This window comes from Lactuca saligna, chromosome 8 (assembly GCF_052625555.1).
Source record: "Lactuca saligna cultivar CGN05327 chromosome 8, ASM5262555v1, whole genome shotgun sequence".
NCBI lineage: Eukaryota > Viridiplantae > Streptophyta > Magnoliopsida > Asterales > Asteraceae > Lactuca > Lactuca saligna.
This window is the reverse complement of record NC_136424.1, coordinates 232,322,538-232,340,045: the sequence shown is the minus strand read 5'-3', so window position 1 is coordinate 232,340,045 and position 17,508 is coordinate 232,322,538.

Below are 17,508 nucleotides of genomic sequence, written 5' to 3'. Positions count from 1 at the left end.
GATGGAGTTATTTGGGTTCTTTAAGATTATAGCAGTTTCTTTTGTGGTTCTTCATGTTTTAGACATTTTTTTATGTTTTGAGGAGTTACTTTTCGCTCCATTTACTAGCTTTAATAAGTGGTTGGTTGGTTTGCTTGTAACCACTACATTTGTAATAAGGCTTCATATAAGCCATGTTTTTGCATGTGTAAGAGTAATACACGAATTTTAGACAAAAGAACCTTTGTTCACTTTGAATTATTGTTATGATTCACTACTTATAATTATTGGGACGTGTTCTTGACTTCATATGAATTCAATCCAATAGGTCTTGGATTGTTTTCACCGGTATTCAACTTAATAGGTATTGAATTATTACTAATTTATCCATTTCCTTCCATACACATATCATTTGTGGTTTCTATTCTCTCTTAATTTACCTAAACACTAACCTACTCACTAATTCAAGCCCATATATGCATCACATGTGGTATCCTAGACCAAAATGGGTTTTGGTGATCCAGAGTTCCTACAAAATCTTCATGAAGCCTTAAGAAACATCCAAGATGGTGGAAATCGAAAGTAGCCTTGACGTGGTGAACATAGGGTTGTGGAAGAATTCAAGGTGTCTAAATTTCCTAAATTTGTTAGTGGAACCGATCCTGAACACTACCTAGAGTGGGAAAGGATGATTGAAAGAATGTTCAAGTTCAAAGAAGTGGATGACGAAAAAAGATGCAAGTATTCCATTCTCAAACTAAGTGGTGTTGCTTCATTGTGGTTTGAAGGGCTTAAGGCCAAGATAAACCGTGAAGGAAAAGAAAAAAAATTCTTGACCTTCTCTAAAACAGAAACTAAGAAAAAGGTATATTCCTTCTACTCAGTGAATTGCCACTTACAAGAAGATTGTTGATTTGAGGCAAGGAAAAATGAGTGTTGGAGAATACATTAATGAATTTGAAAATTTGTCCTTGATGGGGGATATTGAAAAAAATTGAGGAACAAAAAATGACTCGTTTTCTCAAAAGGTTGAGCTACAACATTTCCAATGTTGTGGACTTGTATCCTAATAATGATTTTGAAACTCTCTGTGGCTTATGTTTGAAGTTAGAGGGACAAGCCAAGGCACGTTATGGACGTAGTTCTAGTCTTGAAAATTCCAAGTCCAAGTCATGGTCCTAACCCAAGTCTAGCAACAGACAAAAAAAAAATTCTATTCCTTTCTGTTCTAATACTATTCTTGATGCTCCTAAACTTACTAGTGGTACCAAAGAAACTAGTTTGGCGAAAGTTAGATGTTTTAAGTTTGAAGGTTTTGGTCATTACCAAAGTGCCTGTCCAAACAAAAGGGAGGTGACTTTAAGGAAGGGTTATATTAAGAAGAGATGTTGGCGGATATCTTTCATCAAACACAACAAGAAGAGGTAGGTGAGGAGGAGGCAAAGTATGAAGCACCGGCGTATGATACAATTTTTGTACATAGAACCCTTAAAATTCAAAGGGTTTAAACTGCGACTGATATGGATCAACGAGACCAATGGTTTACCGTTAGTAGGCCTCATTCACGAAGCTGGTATATAAGAGGGGTATAAGGAAATTGCCTATAAAATGATGACTGAATGGGTGTCTACTCTCACCCACCGCTTCCTTGACTAGTGGAGGGTCGTTAGCCGAAAGGGTTTGATAGGACAAAATAATTCTCATTAATAAGTATAATGAATTATAGAGTAACTAAATCATTTTTCTAAAAATCCCACTCTAAGTTACTTTAAGGAAAATGTGAATTTGGTGCTAACCCATGAAATTGCACACTGCACCTTATTGGTCGTTAGTGGAGCGTGTATGGTTAACCGACACACTAATATGAGACTAATATTGTTGGAAATGGGTGTCTCGTAAATTATCATTCAAGTGATGGAGCATGTGTGGTTAACCAGTACGTTAATTTCCAATAATAAATGACATCGAGAGTACTAAGTTAATTTGCGTGGTTATTCACATCTAGTTTGTGGTCCTCGACATCCCAGTCACAAAGTGAGAGCATAATTGAGATTAAACATGCCATTGAATAGTTCAATGAATCTCAAAAAATCTAGGAGTTTCATAAGATTGAAATTGGTAAATGATTTACCTACGTAAAATAGATTCGAATTGATTACGACATCCCTCTTCAGAATTCGAATCGAAAATATGGATCTTAGCCTTAATTAAACATTTTTGGGTTAATAATTAAGTATTAAAATTGAATAACTTGAAATCTTTTTTCTCCTATTATAAATGTTGAGTTCAAACAACAATGGTCTTCCTCGTTCTTCTGGAAATGTTTTCCCTTCCTATGATGATCTTCCACATGTTAATCATGGTGAAAGAATGTTTTCTGCTTCAAGCAATGGTGAAACTGGAAATCATGCTTCTCTGGCTCTTTATCCACCTCCTCCAGTGACTCTCTTTAACTCATGTCTTCTTCATGTTGAAAAGTACAAAACTACTCAAGCCCTATTGGCATGTAACCATCAACATGGAAAGTTTGTATGCGCGCATGTTCTGAAAATGAAATCGCACCTTGACATATTGGGAATGTTGGGTGTCGTTTTCCCAATGGATATGGTCATTGATTTGGTTCTATTTTCACTTCCCGACTCATATACTCAGTTCATTGAAGAATTCTATGAGAGGGATCGTGACGTGACCCTTAACGATCTGACATATATGTTGATTGTTGCTGAAGCAGAAATCCTTAAAATAACAAATAAAGCAAATGTGTTTGAAGGATTTGTCTCCTAAATTTCCATGGACATTGATAATGGAAACATTGGTAGTCTATAAAATGATTATCTTCCAAATGGAAAGGTATCAGCCAAGGTTAAACCGTTTGACCATATGATAAAGAGAAAAGCTAATTTTGAGATAGTTCCATGTGCTATTCCTGAAAGGTCCATATGTTTCTATTGCTGATTGAAGGGACATTGGATGTGAAGTTGTCATGAATACCTGAATAATCGCAGAGATAGTAAAGTCAAGTCGTATGACTCTACTTCATGTACATCCACTATCTAACTCTATTTTATTAAGTTCCTATTCATAGATTCTTAATACATTATGTAATAGTCACATTTTGATGTTTTTGTAGGATCTTAGAGAAAGAAGGAAGCTTGAGAAGAGTAAGTTGAGTCTAATTGTGAGAGATGGATTTCGGTTGCATGGTCCGATCATCAGATTTTGGAAGCTGTTGCATAGGAGTTATGATAGACTAATAGATTGCTTAGGAAATATCTAGAAACATAGTTTTCATATATTGTAAGAACAAATTTTACTCCATATTATCAATAAAGTGAAATTTTTATTTATTTACTTTGTATTTCCTTGCAAAGGCATTTATGATAATTGGCGGTCATATTTCTATTTGTCACACCCCGCTAAAGCGGAAACACGGGGCATGACAGTATAAAGAGTCTCATAGCAAAAGTTAAAAGACAACACCAACCATAGTATTAAAAACCATTACAAATTTACAATGAGTTTGAACAACATTTTAAAAGAAATTACAATGTATTTAAAAGTCAACTCATGCAAATGCTCCTACAAGTGTTGTGTCTCTACGTGCCTCTTACTAGATGATTCCTGAAAAAGCATGTAAAACGAGCGTCAATTATAAAAATAGTTGGTGAGTACCCACATATAAAAACTATTATTGGTTTCATGAATCATCATCAAAGTTTTAATAGAATTTTCCATAAATAAAAGTACATTGACAAAATGAGTAAATAAGTTTGCATAAACAAAGTTTGTTATCATCATGAGAAATAAAGTATGTTGCTAAAATGAGATGCAAAGTTCATATTCTCATGGGAAATAAAGTTCGTTGCTAAAACAAGTAAACAAGTTTCATTGCTAAAATGAGTATACAAGTTTCAATTATAAAATGAGTATACAAGTGTCGTTGCTAACATGAGTATAGCAGTTTTGTATGTGCATAAAAATTCCATTCATGAGTTCACAACCTAAGCCTAATGACCGAATCATGCCCTATTGACTACTATGTGTATCACAAACATAGAGAATAAAATGTTAAGATACACTCAAGAGAATCGTGCGAGTGATGAGATCTCTACCTCCTGATAACGCTATCCATAATAACCATAGGCTCAAAAGAGTTAAGGAGTTGTGTCGAATGATTCCAAGGACTTAACCGTGATACAGTCCTCATGAATTAAAGTAGCCTACACATACATGAAAAATATAGCAACCAAGTTTATATGAGTCAAAATAAATACAACGAACATAGACAATATTTGGACATGTTTTTTCACCCCAAAACAAAACCCGAAAATAAAGGGAGTCGTGAATACTCACAATGCATTGAGATGATGCAAATGATGCCTTGATCTAAGTTCCATTTGTACCACTACCGAATCCTACAATAGTGGTATACGCTAGTGAGTATCTAGTCGAAATCTAATGCTAATATATTAAATTCTACATATAAGGAAATGCCAAATTTTTTATTCTAATATTGGTTTTATATTAAATGGGTATTAATTTTTCTTAAATGGTGACATTTTATAACTCATTTGATTAAGATAATTTTGGATATTATTGTCCAGATTTTTGCAATATTAATTGAAGGTATTTCAACACATTTAAAGGTGTTTTAAACTCCTAAAAATCCAATATATTACAAAACAGTTACCAAAAATTCTCAAACTTTGTATTTTCAATCTAAATAAAGAAGAGGTCTTCCAGAAAATTTCCTTTGAATTTTTAATGCGATTAACTATTTTTCCAAATTTTTAAGTCTTAATGATAATATAAATTTGTGAAAATAGTATCCAGATGATAAAAATACCTAAACTTATGATACTACTGCCATTAAACATTTTTAACCTGATGAGAATTGTTATCAAGAATTTAGAAAAGAAGAGATAGATTTGTATGATTAAAGATGAAGAACACAAAGAGTAAATATTAATCAGATCTCATATTGATTAAGACTGATTACAGAATAAGCAGAAGAGAGTTCTAGCAATTGTGTCCTCTACTTCTAGCCTAAGTCCCTATTTATAGGGAACAAACAAAAAATATACTAAGTCTATACATTTTCACTTCGCACAAAAAATGACATAGTAAAATAACATAAAATGCGAAACAACACAAAACACTCTATTCGACTTTTTACAATTTACATCAACATTCTCCCCCTTTGTAAACAGTCCATGCAATTCAACTTAAAAGCTTTTGAATTGCAGAGTGAATTGTCCTTCGCACTTCTCCATACCAGGAGATCACCTTCTTCAGATCTTTCTTGTCTCCTTCGTTATTCTTCTTGCAATTATTCATACGTACAATGAAGTGCGTATATTGCGAAGAATTATATCTTTCAATCTCTGAGACTTTGAACAAAAACCTCTTCGGATTTCCTTTTGTATCCCTTCCAGAAAACACCATGCCAAATGGTTTCAGGCATATTTTACCAACAACATACTTTGACAAAGCAAATTGAGTCAAAGTCTCCTCCCATGGAACTTTTACTTCCCTTCCCAACATACTTGCTAATTCTTCATCTGTGAGAGCTAAACAATCGAAATAGTTATCGATGAATGTTTTCACATGTGCGAAGCCAACCTTGAATACATCTGTATCAGAGCCTTGCAGATTGTTTTCTTCCATATGCTTCAGGATCAGTGCTACTTGAATTAAATCATTGCAGTTCATCAATGGAAAGTCAGCTACTGTGAAGTCATATTGTTTGTTATCTGCTCGGATAACAAAATATCGAAAGTTTTGAAGCATTTCTTCAAACAAAGCATCCTTCTTTATTGTCACCACCTTTTTGATTTTCATCAAAGACCAAACTTCATCTGGATTCTTCCCCAAGACTGCATGAAATCTGATTTTCATTTGAATATAGTCATTAGGATTATCAAATTTCTCACTAATCTTGTATTGAGCATTGATGAACAACATTTCATTTATTGGAAAATCCAATTGACAATGATATGAGTTCGCAATATCATAACTTCTTTTTGGCTTCTTCTCGAACTCATACATCTCCCTACACACAACTTTTGACTCTTTTGTTTCATAAGAGTAAAGTTTTGCAGGATCTCCTTTGTTCATGGAGGGAGGATCACTTGCCCTTTGTCTCATTATATTTTGAACTTGTCTTATCCTCTCCGTTTCAGCCTCTGCCTCAGCTTTCAACTCCTCTTTTTGATTTTTCATATAATATTCCTTTTCCTCTTCCTACAACATCTTTCTGAGGTTTTGAGCTTGAACCTCCTTCGTTTCCTCCAATAACAATACCTTTGGTAATTGTTTTTGTGGTAATTGTAGTTGCAGAAATTGGTTTCATAGGAATTGGAAGAGTAGCTACTAGTTGAGTTGATATCACTTTTCCAACAGTTTTCACATCCTCTTCTTTACTTCTACTTTCCTCTCCCCCTTGCACCCCTGTGGAAACAGGCGGAGCACTCTTCGGTAGTAAAGAAGTGAAATTTGTAAGTGGAGCAAGAGATTTTTGAATAGCTTGTTCTAAAGTATTAATCTTTATAGACAAGAATTCAGGAGTAAGGATTTGATTTGATGAAGAATGTGAAACTGCTGTTTTAAGCTCAGTGACTAACTGTATTAGCTGATCAAACTTCTCCGTTGTTACGGCTTTATGAGCTTCAAGAACAGGAATATCATTAAGCTTTTGAAGTTGAGAAGAAATGTCCATAATTTGCTGTTGAACACCTACTTGTTTTGTATGAACATCCTGAAGATCCTTCGCAAGGTCAGACTTCAACTCCTGAATTTTGAAGTTGACATCCTCACGAACTTTCTTGACATCTTGTACAAAAAGAATATGACGTTCTTTTGTAGCAGCTTTAAGATCTTGAACAACAGAAGTAAAATTACTCCCTTGGGATGTAATTCTGAGCTCATTATTTTTATCTGATTGAGCAATCTTTTCCATAATCCTTTTCTCAGCTCCTTTGATCATAATATCAACCTCCATGGCAGATATTGAAGACATTCTACTAGAATCAGCTTGTGTTTGAATAATGGTCTTTAACTTCTGATTCAGAATTTTAAACTGTTTTCCTGTCATCAACATATGATCAGGAATATCTTCTTCATCTGAATCAAAAGGAATATCATCAAGTATCCCACCAAAGGCACCTCCTTCGACTTCAGTATCTGATAATTGTTGCGAAGGTTGAGGATTTTCGGGTGATTGAGATGGAAAAGTGTTGTGAATGGGTTTTGAAGGGCATGATCAAATATGGATGAAGTGGTGGATAAAGTTGTAACTGGTAATGAAATAGGTAAAGATGTTTGGATTGATGGTGCAACACTCAGGATAGGTTCCCCCGTATCAGATACGTTGACAACCGTATCAGAAATAGGTACCTCCTCAGAAACTGATTTGGTGAGAACTATTTCGAGTGGTTTGGTTTGTGGAATAGTGGTAGAAATTTGCGAAGTGTGAATTATGGGTAAAGAAACAGTTACCATAGATGTGACGGGTGGAGTTTTCGGAACTATTTCTTCATCGGATGATTCATTGCGAATCACCATCTTCCTTCTTTTGGCCATTGTACGTTGCATATTCTTCGTAACATCTTCAGCTCGCTGTCTTTTCTTGCCTGGAGATACTGGCACAGGAATATTGCGAATAGTAACACCTTTACTACTCACTTCAGCTTTGAGAATTTGCTTCAGTACCCCAAACTTAGAAGGTAAGAGTTCCTTCTTTGATTTTGATAAAGTCTCTTCGGTTGGAATAGCTTCATCTGGTACTGTTGGTGAGGATGAACCCTTCGCACTTTTCTTGCTAACCTTCTTTGTCTTAGATGGAGTAGCAACATCTGGTAAGACTCCAGTCTGATCAGCTGTATTAATAGTTCGCAAATATCTCACCAAAACTTTGTGAGTTGGAGAAACTTTGCGAAGCATCGCATCTGGAATACGAGCCACATGAGAAAATATTGCTTCATCATCTTCTACAGTTTTTGAGAATTGATAGAAGGAAAATTCAGCAACTTCAACATTTGTCATCATTGGAATTTCTTCTTTCTCATACACTTTTTCAAGAATTAAGCTCAAGTATCTTGCACAAGAAATCCCCTTCTCCAAATTTGTATTTTCCAGGCTTTTTACAAATTTCTTCCACAACTGGGTTGCATAATCAACATTAATATCATAGTATATGCCCATTACCATAGCATATACTTCCACTCTTCCTCTGTCCAATCCGACTGATCTTCCTGTAAGACACCTTAGAAAAATACCAATTAGGAAATTCCATATACATGGCAACCCAGACTTTCGGAAATCACTTATTTTTGTCAACTCCGGTTGATGCCCCATCTCATTGAACATATGAATGATCTGCGAGTTGACAAGTTTGACAAACGGAGGGTTGTTTGGAATCTGCAAAATTTCCACAAACAAGTTCTTGGACAGTTTAACTCGTTTGTTGTTGGTTAAGTTGAAAGTAATCACATCCGCCGTGTGATTGTATGATGCCGTTGAAGCTGAACGAGATAGCCACACCATTGGGACCGGGAATGAACTGAACATGGCAGTTGATAAAGGTGATCGTTTCAGAGCAACAATAAGCATCTTCAATTCTTCTAGATAAGCATAAACTTTTGGATCAACTTGGTAATTTGTGCTTTGAATCTTCATCAGTGATTGAGAAAGAACTTCATCAGTGTTGGAAGTAGTGGATGCCATTGTTAGGGTTTTGAGAAAGAAAGTTGAATTTGGAATCAAGGTTTAATATTTGAAGTTTTGTGAGAGTTCTTGTTTACGTAACCGTACATAGTGTTCTTGAACCCCTTTTTATAGGTTGCTCAAAATTGATTTGAAATTAAAGCGGGATACATTTAATGTTATCTGAAGTGGCACCTTGAAACTCGGATCATGACTGCAAAAGGTAACAACATTCCAAAAAGTAACTGTCACATCTCCTCGAAAACCGGATAGAATACCAACGATTTTGAGTATACAGCCTGTCAAGTATCCGTTATAGAATTCGAACCGGTAAAACCCTTCGCATGGAAGCAAGGCTCATTCACTTTTGGGATTTAAAGTGAAGTCATATGCCAGACTTGCGAAATCATCAGTCTGAGTTGGTTTTACTCAGAACCTCAAGGATTTCGTGTGTGCATTGTGCCAACGAAATAAGATAAGAAACAAAAATATTTGTAATGTTGTGATGTCAAAATTCAATTTGAAATGAATGTAGTAAAATCCCAGGCAAAATTCAATTTGAAATGAATGTAGTAAAATCCCGTGAATTACAATCGAATACTTGTTGAGAAGTATCAAAGGGCTTCTTTTAAAAGGCAATTTGGATTGGTTTGAAATTTCATTACATATCAGCCTTAACATAAGGTGAGAAATTGTAAATGAAATTACTTGTTTGACCAGTGTAGTCAGTGACAAGTTGGCTTGTGAAAATATTTTTCATGACAAGGATTTGCGAATAAAACTTACACTGAAATCATATTCAAAAGAAAATTTGTTCTGGATCTTGTTGGGTAACAAACATTCTGGGTTCTGAATATTTGATCAAGATCACACATGCGAATTAAATATGATTTGAAGTTTCGAAATTTTTGATACTGAAACAAAGGTTTCGTAAAAATCTGGAACAAAGTTCCTCGTCAATTCCTTAAGGTTTATGATTTTTGGGTTTCACTTTCATCACGGACTCATGATGTTAGATCATAAACACAGAGTTGTGATTTGTCTAGGTTTTGATTGGTTTGATCAAAACCTCAAGGACAAATCTCTTCAAAAAAAATTTGAATGTAAGAATTGTTTGGTTTAAAAAGATTGGATAAGAATCGAAGTGTACCTCTATTATAATGGACAAAACAGAAAACTCTTAACTCATTTGAGAAGAGTAAGGTAGCTCGTGTTGACTTATGCGAATATAAGTCTTTTTGGGAAGAAATTTTCATGTGATAATTTCATTAAGGCTTTCTTTTCACACATAGAGTCGTGTTGAGGCTTTTGGTCTACATACAACAACATGCTTCTAGGGACATCCTAACTAGTTTTAAAAAAATGTATGACCTCTTCGCATATTAGCCCTGCATTAAATGCTCAGCACACAGTTGAAAGAAAATTATAATATTTTTGTGATTTTTGAATTTTTCAAAATTAAAGAAAAGAAAAAAATAAAATCTTTTTGAATTTTTGATTTTTCAAAAGAAAATACAAAAAAATAGAATCTTTTTGGATTTTTGATTTTTCAAAAAAAATACAAAAAAAAATAAAATCTTTTTGGATTTTTTGATTGTTCAAAAGAAAAGAAAATAAGATTCGTAAAACTTACCTTAGTTGTTATGAACTGAGATGCGAAAAGATGTGGATGCGAAGCCTCTGAATGAACAGTAACCTCTGAATAATATTGACTCATATCTGCTGAACAAAACGTTTATTCTTGTGTTGATGAAATTGAATTCGCATTAATCATCCCCAAACCTGCTAAAATTCTAACAAATGATTTTTCATCAAGAGGTTTTGTAAAAATATCAGCAAGTTGTTAAGTTGTTTTGACAAAATGAATTTCAATATTCCTATCTTCCACATGATCTTTGATAAAATGATATCGAAGAGCAATGTGTTTTGTCTTTGAATGTTGCACTGGATTGTGACAGATGCGAATCGTACTTTGTGAGTCACAATACAAAGGAATCTTTTTCATGTCTATTGCGTAATCACGAAGTTGACTTTGAATCCAAATAATTTGCGAAGTGCAAGCAGCCGCAGATATGTATTCTGCCTCAGCGGTTGATATAGCAACACAAGTTTGTTTCTTTGATTGCCAGCTCACCAACTTTCCATCCAATAGTTGACATCCACCAGTCGTACTTTTTCTATCCAAGGTACATCCTCCTAGATCAGAATCTGAAAAAGCTTGAATGAAAAATCTTGTTTTCGCAGGATACCAAAGTCCTAAAGAAACAGTTCCCTTTAGATATCGAAAAATATTTTTCACTGCCGTCAAATGAGGTTCTCTTGGATTTGCTTGATGTCTAGCACAACAACAAACCGAAAACATTATATCAGGTCTACTTGCAGTTAAGTACAATAAAGACCCTATCATGCTACGATACAATGTTAAATCAATAGCAGGAGTATCTAACGAAGGAGTTAGTCGTGTTCCTACAACCATAGGGACTCTGAGCTTCGTGCTATTAAGCATTCCAAACTTTTCAAGCAAGTTCTTCGTATATTCTTCTTGATTGATTAAGATTCCTTGCCTGTTCTGTGTTATGTTTAAACCAAGAAAATTATTAATTTTTCCCATCATGCTCATTTCAAACTGACTTTTCATTAAATTTTCAAATTCAAGTGACAAAGCTGGATCAGTTGAACCAAAGATAATATCATCAACATAAATTTGAACAAGCATTAGATGACACCCAACTTTTTTGCGAAATAATGTGGGATCGACTGATCCTTGTTAAAATTTAAATTGTTTCAAGAAATTTGTAAGTGTTGCGTACCAGGCCCTTGGTGCTTGTTTTAACCCATATACAGCTTTATCTAAAATATAAACATGATCAGGATCCTCATTGTTTACAAATCCTGGTGGTTGTTCAACATACACTGTTTCTTCGAGTTTTCCATTTAAGAATGCACATTTAACATCCATTTGATAAACATCAAAGTCTTTGTGAGCGGCATATGCTAAAAATATGCGAACTGCTTCAAGTCTTGCAACAGGTGCAAATGTTTCTTCATAATCAATGCCTTCTTGTTGCGAATAACCTTTAACCACTAGTCTTGCTTTATTTCGAATAATGTTGCCATCTTTGTTGGTTTTGTTTTTAAAAATCCATTTTAATCCAACAATTGAAACATCAGAAGGTTTAGAAACTAATCTCCAAACCTTGTTTCGTTCAAATTCAGCCAATTTAGATTGCATAGCAACAACCCAATCTCAGTGTTCCATAGCATTCTTTACTGTTTTTGGCTCTATTATCGAAATAAAGACATTAAGCATACAAAGTTCTTGGTTAGCATTCAGTACCACATTTTTCGCACGAATTTGAGCTCTGGTCAACACACCTTCTTGTAGATTACCAATTACCTGTTCTTTTGGATGATTTCTTGTCCATTTCGCAAGTGGTGGATAATTTGGATCATATTCTAATGGTGCATCTTCATACATATCTTCATTTTCAGATCCTGCAACAGAAAATTTATCATTAAATTCATGAAATTCTGCATTTTTATCAAGATTAGTTGTCTCTGTTTCATCATGAACTCCCTCAACATGATCTGCATGTGGATACTCCCCCTCAAAATGATGTTCCTGTTGATTTCGCGAATGCTCCCCCTCAACTTGATGTTCTTGTTGATTTTGTGAATGCTCCCCCTCAACTTGATGTGCCATAACTTCTTTCTCCCCCTCAAAAGTTGGCATACAATCTTCATGGAGACTTGTGTGTTCCTCCTCCATATGAACATTTGGTGTGCTTTCACAAGTTATTGATGTTGTAGTTATCGTTGATTCATTAGTATGTTTTGAAGATTCTGATGTTTGATTATCAGGAGCGTTATTTTCAGCATCAATTGCCCTGTCAGGAATTCCGAAAATTAAGTCATAATCAAAATCATTAATTTCAGAATTATCAATTTGAGTATTTGAATCCACAGGTATTGGTTTATTATCGAATTTACTATCAATTTGTTTAAGATAGTAATCATCAAATGTTAAATTGAAAGTTTCTTCAATTTTTCTTGTTCGTTTATTAAGCACTCTGTATGCAACTGAATTCTGTGAATATCCTAAGAAGATGCCTTCATCAGCTTTTGCTTGAAGCCTGGACAAATTATCTTTGAGATTCATAATAAAGCACCTGCAACCAAAAACATGAAAGAATTTTACATTAGGTTTCCGATTATGGATTATTTCATATGGTGTAACATTGAATCTTCGATGAATGTATGATCGATTTTGAGTAAAACATGTTGTGGACACAGCTTCTGCCCAAAGATATTGAGGTAGATTCGCATATGTTAACATGGTTCTAGCAGCTTCGCATAGAGAGCGATTTCTTCTTTCAACTACACCATTTTGCTGTGGAGTATATGGTGATGAGAAATTATGCGAAATACCTTTGTTTGTGAGAAAAATGTCAAGAGTTTGATTTTTAAACTCCGAACCATTATCACTTTTAATTTTTCGTACATTTTTCTTCAGACTAATTTCAATCTTTTTGATAAAATCAATCATTGTCTGAGCAACTTCAAATTTTAACCTGAGAAAAAACACCCACGTGAATCTATAGAAATCATCTACAACAACTAAAATATACCGCTTTTTATTTATTGTTGCAACAGTTGATGGTCCACATATATCAATGTGAAGAAGTTCCAATGGATCTACTATTTTTGAATCTATCACAATCGGATGACCTTTTTGATGTTGTTTTCCTTGTTCACAAGCTGCACACAAAGAATCATTGTCAAATTTTAGTACTGGTAACCCACGAACTAAATCTTCAGTTACAAGTTTATTTATATTTCGAAAATTCAAATTTGACAATCTTCTATGCCAAAGCCAGCTGAGATCATTAGATGCTTTTGATAGTAAACACACAACTGGTTTTCCCACAATTGGTTTGATGTCCAGTGTAAACATATCACCAAATCTTTTGGATTTGAGAAGTATTTCATTTGTCTTTGCATTTGAGATGATACTTCTTTCTTCATTGAATACAACTTGATTTCCAGTACCCACAACAAGTTGTGATACACTTATCAAATTATGTTGAAGTCTTTCAACATAGGCAACTCTGTTTACTATGAAGTTTCCATTTGTGACTTTCCCATACCCTTTCACTTGACACTTGTGATTATTTCCAAATTTGACAACTCCAGCATTTTCCAAGCTTCGGTAATCTCGCAAATTTTCCTTTCTTCCAGTGATATGACGAGAGCAACCACTATCAATATACCATTTTGTATCATATTGCTCGTCACATATCACCTGCATTTATTGAAAAAATTTAGGAACCCAAGACTTATTGGGTCCATCATTAGTAGAATTAAACAACTTTTTGGAATTTAAAAACCATGTTTTCGCTTTGTTTGTAACAGAATCCATTATATCAACATCATCAATTCTAGATATTGAGATATAGTCATTCAATAATTTTGGATTCTCATTGATTGTAATATTATCCTGCACAGCATTCGCATTTTTAATAACTGGTTTCCATTTTTGAACCGGAACTTGCGAATTATGAGATGATGTACTAGCAGTTGAAGAATTATTTGTGAACTTATCAAATGCACTTTTAATTTGATCTTCTGAAAACTATCCACTTTGATATTTCTTTCCTTTCCCTTCAAACCAATAATTGATCATACATACATCAGATTTTCCTTTGATGTATGAAACTTTGGTTGGTTTTGATATTGAAGGATTTGGAAAATTTGGTTGTTTTGGTGAAAATTTCACTTTGACTGAAGTTGAGTTCTTCAAACTTGATGATGTATTCGTGAATTTGCCAACATGTTGAAAGTTTTGATTATTTGCAAATTTTTGCGAATTCTCAAATTTTCGATTGTTGTCATATTTGCGAATATAAGGAACTTTGTCAACAGAGTTTATTTGTGTATGAAAACTGGAATATGTTTGTCTGTTTTTGTTTTGAAATTTTGATGATGTTCTTGAAATTTGTTCTTTTTCATCTCTTGATTTTTCATTAGTCACAACTTGCCAGAATATTGCTTTTCTTGCTTGTCTTTTTGTAACATTATTTTCTATTGAATAATTTCCAACCATCAATTTGAATTCTTGAGAATTTAGTTTCACTTCAACCTTTGAGTTTTCATCTTTTTCAAAAATTTTGTTTGATTTTTCACCTTTAACCACCCATTTTTGTAATGATTTTTGTTTTTGAAACACATAAGGATTTTGGGTTAAATTGTTTTCTTCTGTGTTTTGATTTGCGAAAAAACCTTCAGTCGTGGACTTTTGATTATCTTTTTCAATCATTTTATTGAACTCAGGATGAACTTTCTCAGCATTACCAGTAGTGACAAAAACTTGATTTGGAAAAATAGTTTTATCAGTACATACAAAATTTGGATATACCACTGTGTTGGTTTCCAAATAATGTGCGCCTTTGTCATTTAAAATTTTGTCAAATTCTTTTGTATTTTCAAACACTTGATCAACCACAACCCTTTGATGTGTTTCATTTGAAACTTTCTTTTCTTCTTTATTTTCATCAGTATCATCATATTTCCAGCTTTCAACTTCCACATTATCAAACTTACAATGTTGCGAAGTTGAAGATTTATCAATTTCATCCTCTACTATTGAATCAACTATTATTTCTTTACCTTTGTTCTTGGATGTGATATTAATGATTAACAATGGAGAACAATCAATCTCTTCTTCTTCTTCTATTTCACTGATTTCACTCACATTATCAGAATTTTTATCAATATCAGCATAATTGAATTGTGAAGTAAGAGTTGAATTTTCGGTTTTCTTTATGATTTTCACTTGTTCACTTTTTGTCAAACTTTCATTTACAATGTTAACCAAATCATCAGCATTCAGAAATTCATCAATTTTGACAATACCATATGAATATCTATCATCAGGTATTTTGTCAAACTAAGCAATTGTACTTTCGCAATCATAAGAAACAACATCAACTTTTTCACGTTCATACTCAAGAAAAGGTAAAAGTTTCCTATGTTGTTATTTGCTAATATCAGAAGAATGATGTAAAGCTGTTAATTTTGCATACAATCGTTTTGCAGAATTACAATATATGTTTCTTTGTGCTAGCAATAACCTAACATCATTAGTAAGATTATTCCTATCACAATCTATATTTTTGACTTGCATTTCCAATTTTTCAACTCTGATCTTCTTTATTTCTAAATCTCTTCGTGTCTCACTAAGTTGCACATTTAATTTCTTAGCTTCATTACTAGCAGACACAATAACAGAATCAAAATAAGCCACAGTATCATCAAATGAAACAATTTCAGCATCATAAGCAGATAATGGAATATTAAAAGATTCAAGAATTGCACGTACCTTGGTTGTCATGGGTGACTTGTCAGTGGATTTAGACATAAAACATTGCCCTGAAATGTTCTCTTTGCAATCCTCAAAACTTGCGAACATTGCTCCATGTGTGGGATGCCTCATTTCTTCGTCATCAGATCCTGAAGACCAGATCTGATAAGTTCCACTTTCTTCTTCATCAGATTCTCCCTTGGCAACTAAAGACACTCCTTTGGTCTTAGCACATAATTCTTCAATCTTTTCGGAGTAGTATGCTTCATCTTTAACTTTTTCTTTCTTTTCTTCTTTCTTTCGCAACATGCAATCAGCTACGGAATGATTCACACCATTGCAATAGTGACAATAAATTCCTGAATCACCCTTCAACTTTTTCTCTTCATTCGCATTTTTCTGTTTTTCATCTATTTTCTCCATTTTCTTCCTCTCCTCCCCTCCAGTTCTTCTGACATCATTTTTCCCATCACTATTCTTTCCTTTTGGATTAAAAGGATTTTTAAAAAACTTTTTAACTCTGTTGTTTGAATAAAATGCTACAGCTTCATCATCGGAGTTCATCAAAAATCCTTCTTCATCTGAACCATCTTTTTCATCAGTTTCTAATACCTTTGAAACAAGAGCCAAAGGACCACCAATAGGTTGTTTTGATTCTTCATACATTTCTGTGACCTCACATTCATGTGTTTTCAGTTGATTATAAAGATCATTCAATGTAGTTGTATCAAAACTTTGTTGATTTTTAATCATCATGCTCACACTTCGCCATTCCTTGCGAAGACCCATAATGAAAGTTAAATTGAACTCCATGAGAGATCTAGTGATACCATACCTATTGCAGCAAAACATAAGCTCGTTCAGACGATCATAACAATTTTCGAGAGTTGCTGTATTCTTTTGTCTGAATTCCTTTAGTTCAACTAGACATTGCTTCACAGAGTTGATCTTCGTCTTTTCGCTACATTGATACTTTTCTTTTAGAGTATTCCATATCTCTTTGGCTGTTTTACAACTACGAATGTAATTGTAAACTACAGGAGGTAGAGCACCTCTTAGTTCTCTCATGCATCTCTTTTCATTATTCTTCAGTCGATTTCGTTGTTCTTCAACATCAGTAGATGCAGTGGATGATCCAATTGGTTGAACATTAGCAGGAGCTTGTACTGTTCCATCGATACACTTCCAAAGTTCTTCATCAATTCCATTTAAGTAATCTTCCATTCTATCAGCGCACTGATCATAGTATTCTGGAATTAACATCGGAATTTTGGTTGAGGAACCAAGCAAGTGAGAGAAAGAAGTCATTGTATTCATGTTGAAGTTCGCCATTGATGAACAAAGAAAATATTTGAAAACTTGAAAACTTGATGAATTTTAGAATTTTATCAAATGAATTGATCAGAAATCACTAATCGATTACTCAACTTAACAATTCAAATACAGAATCAATTCAAATCTGAAGA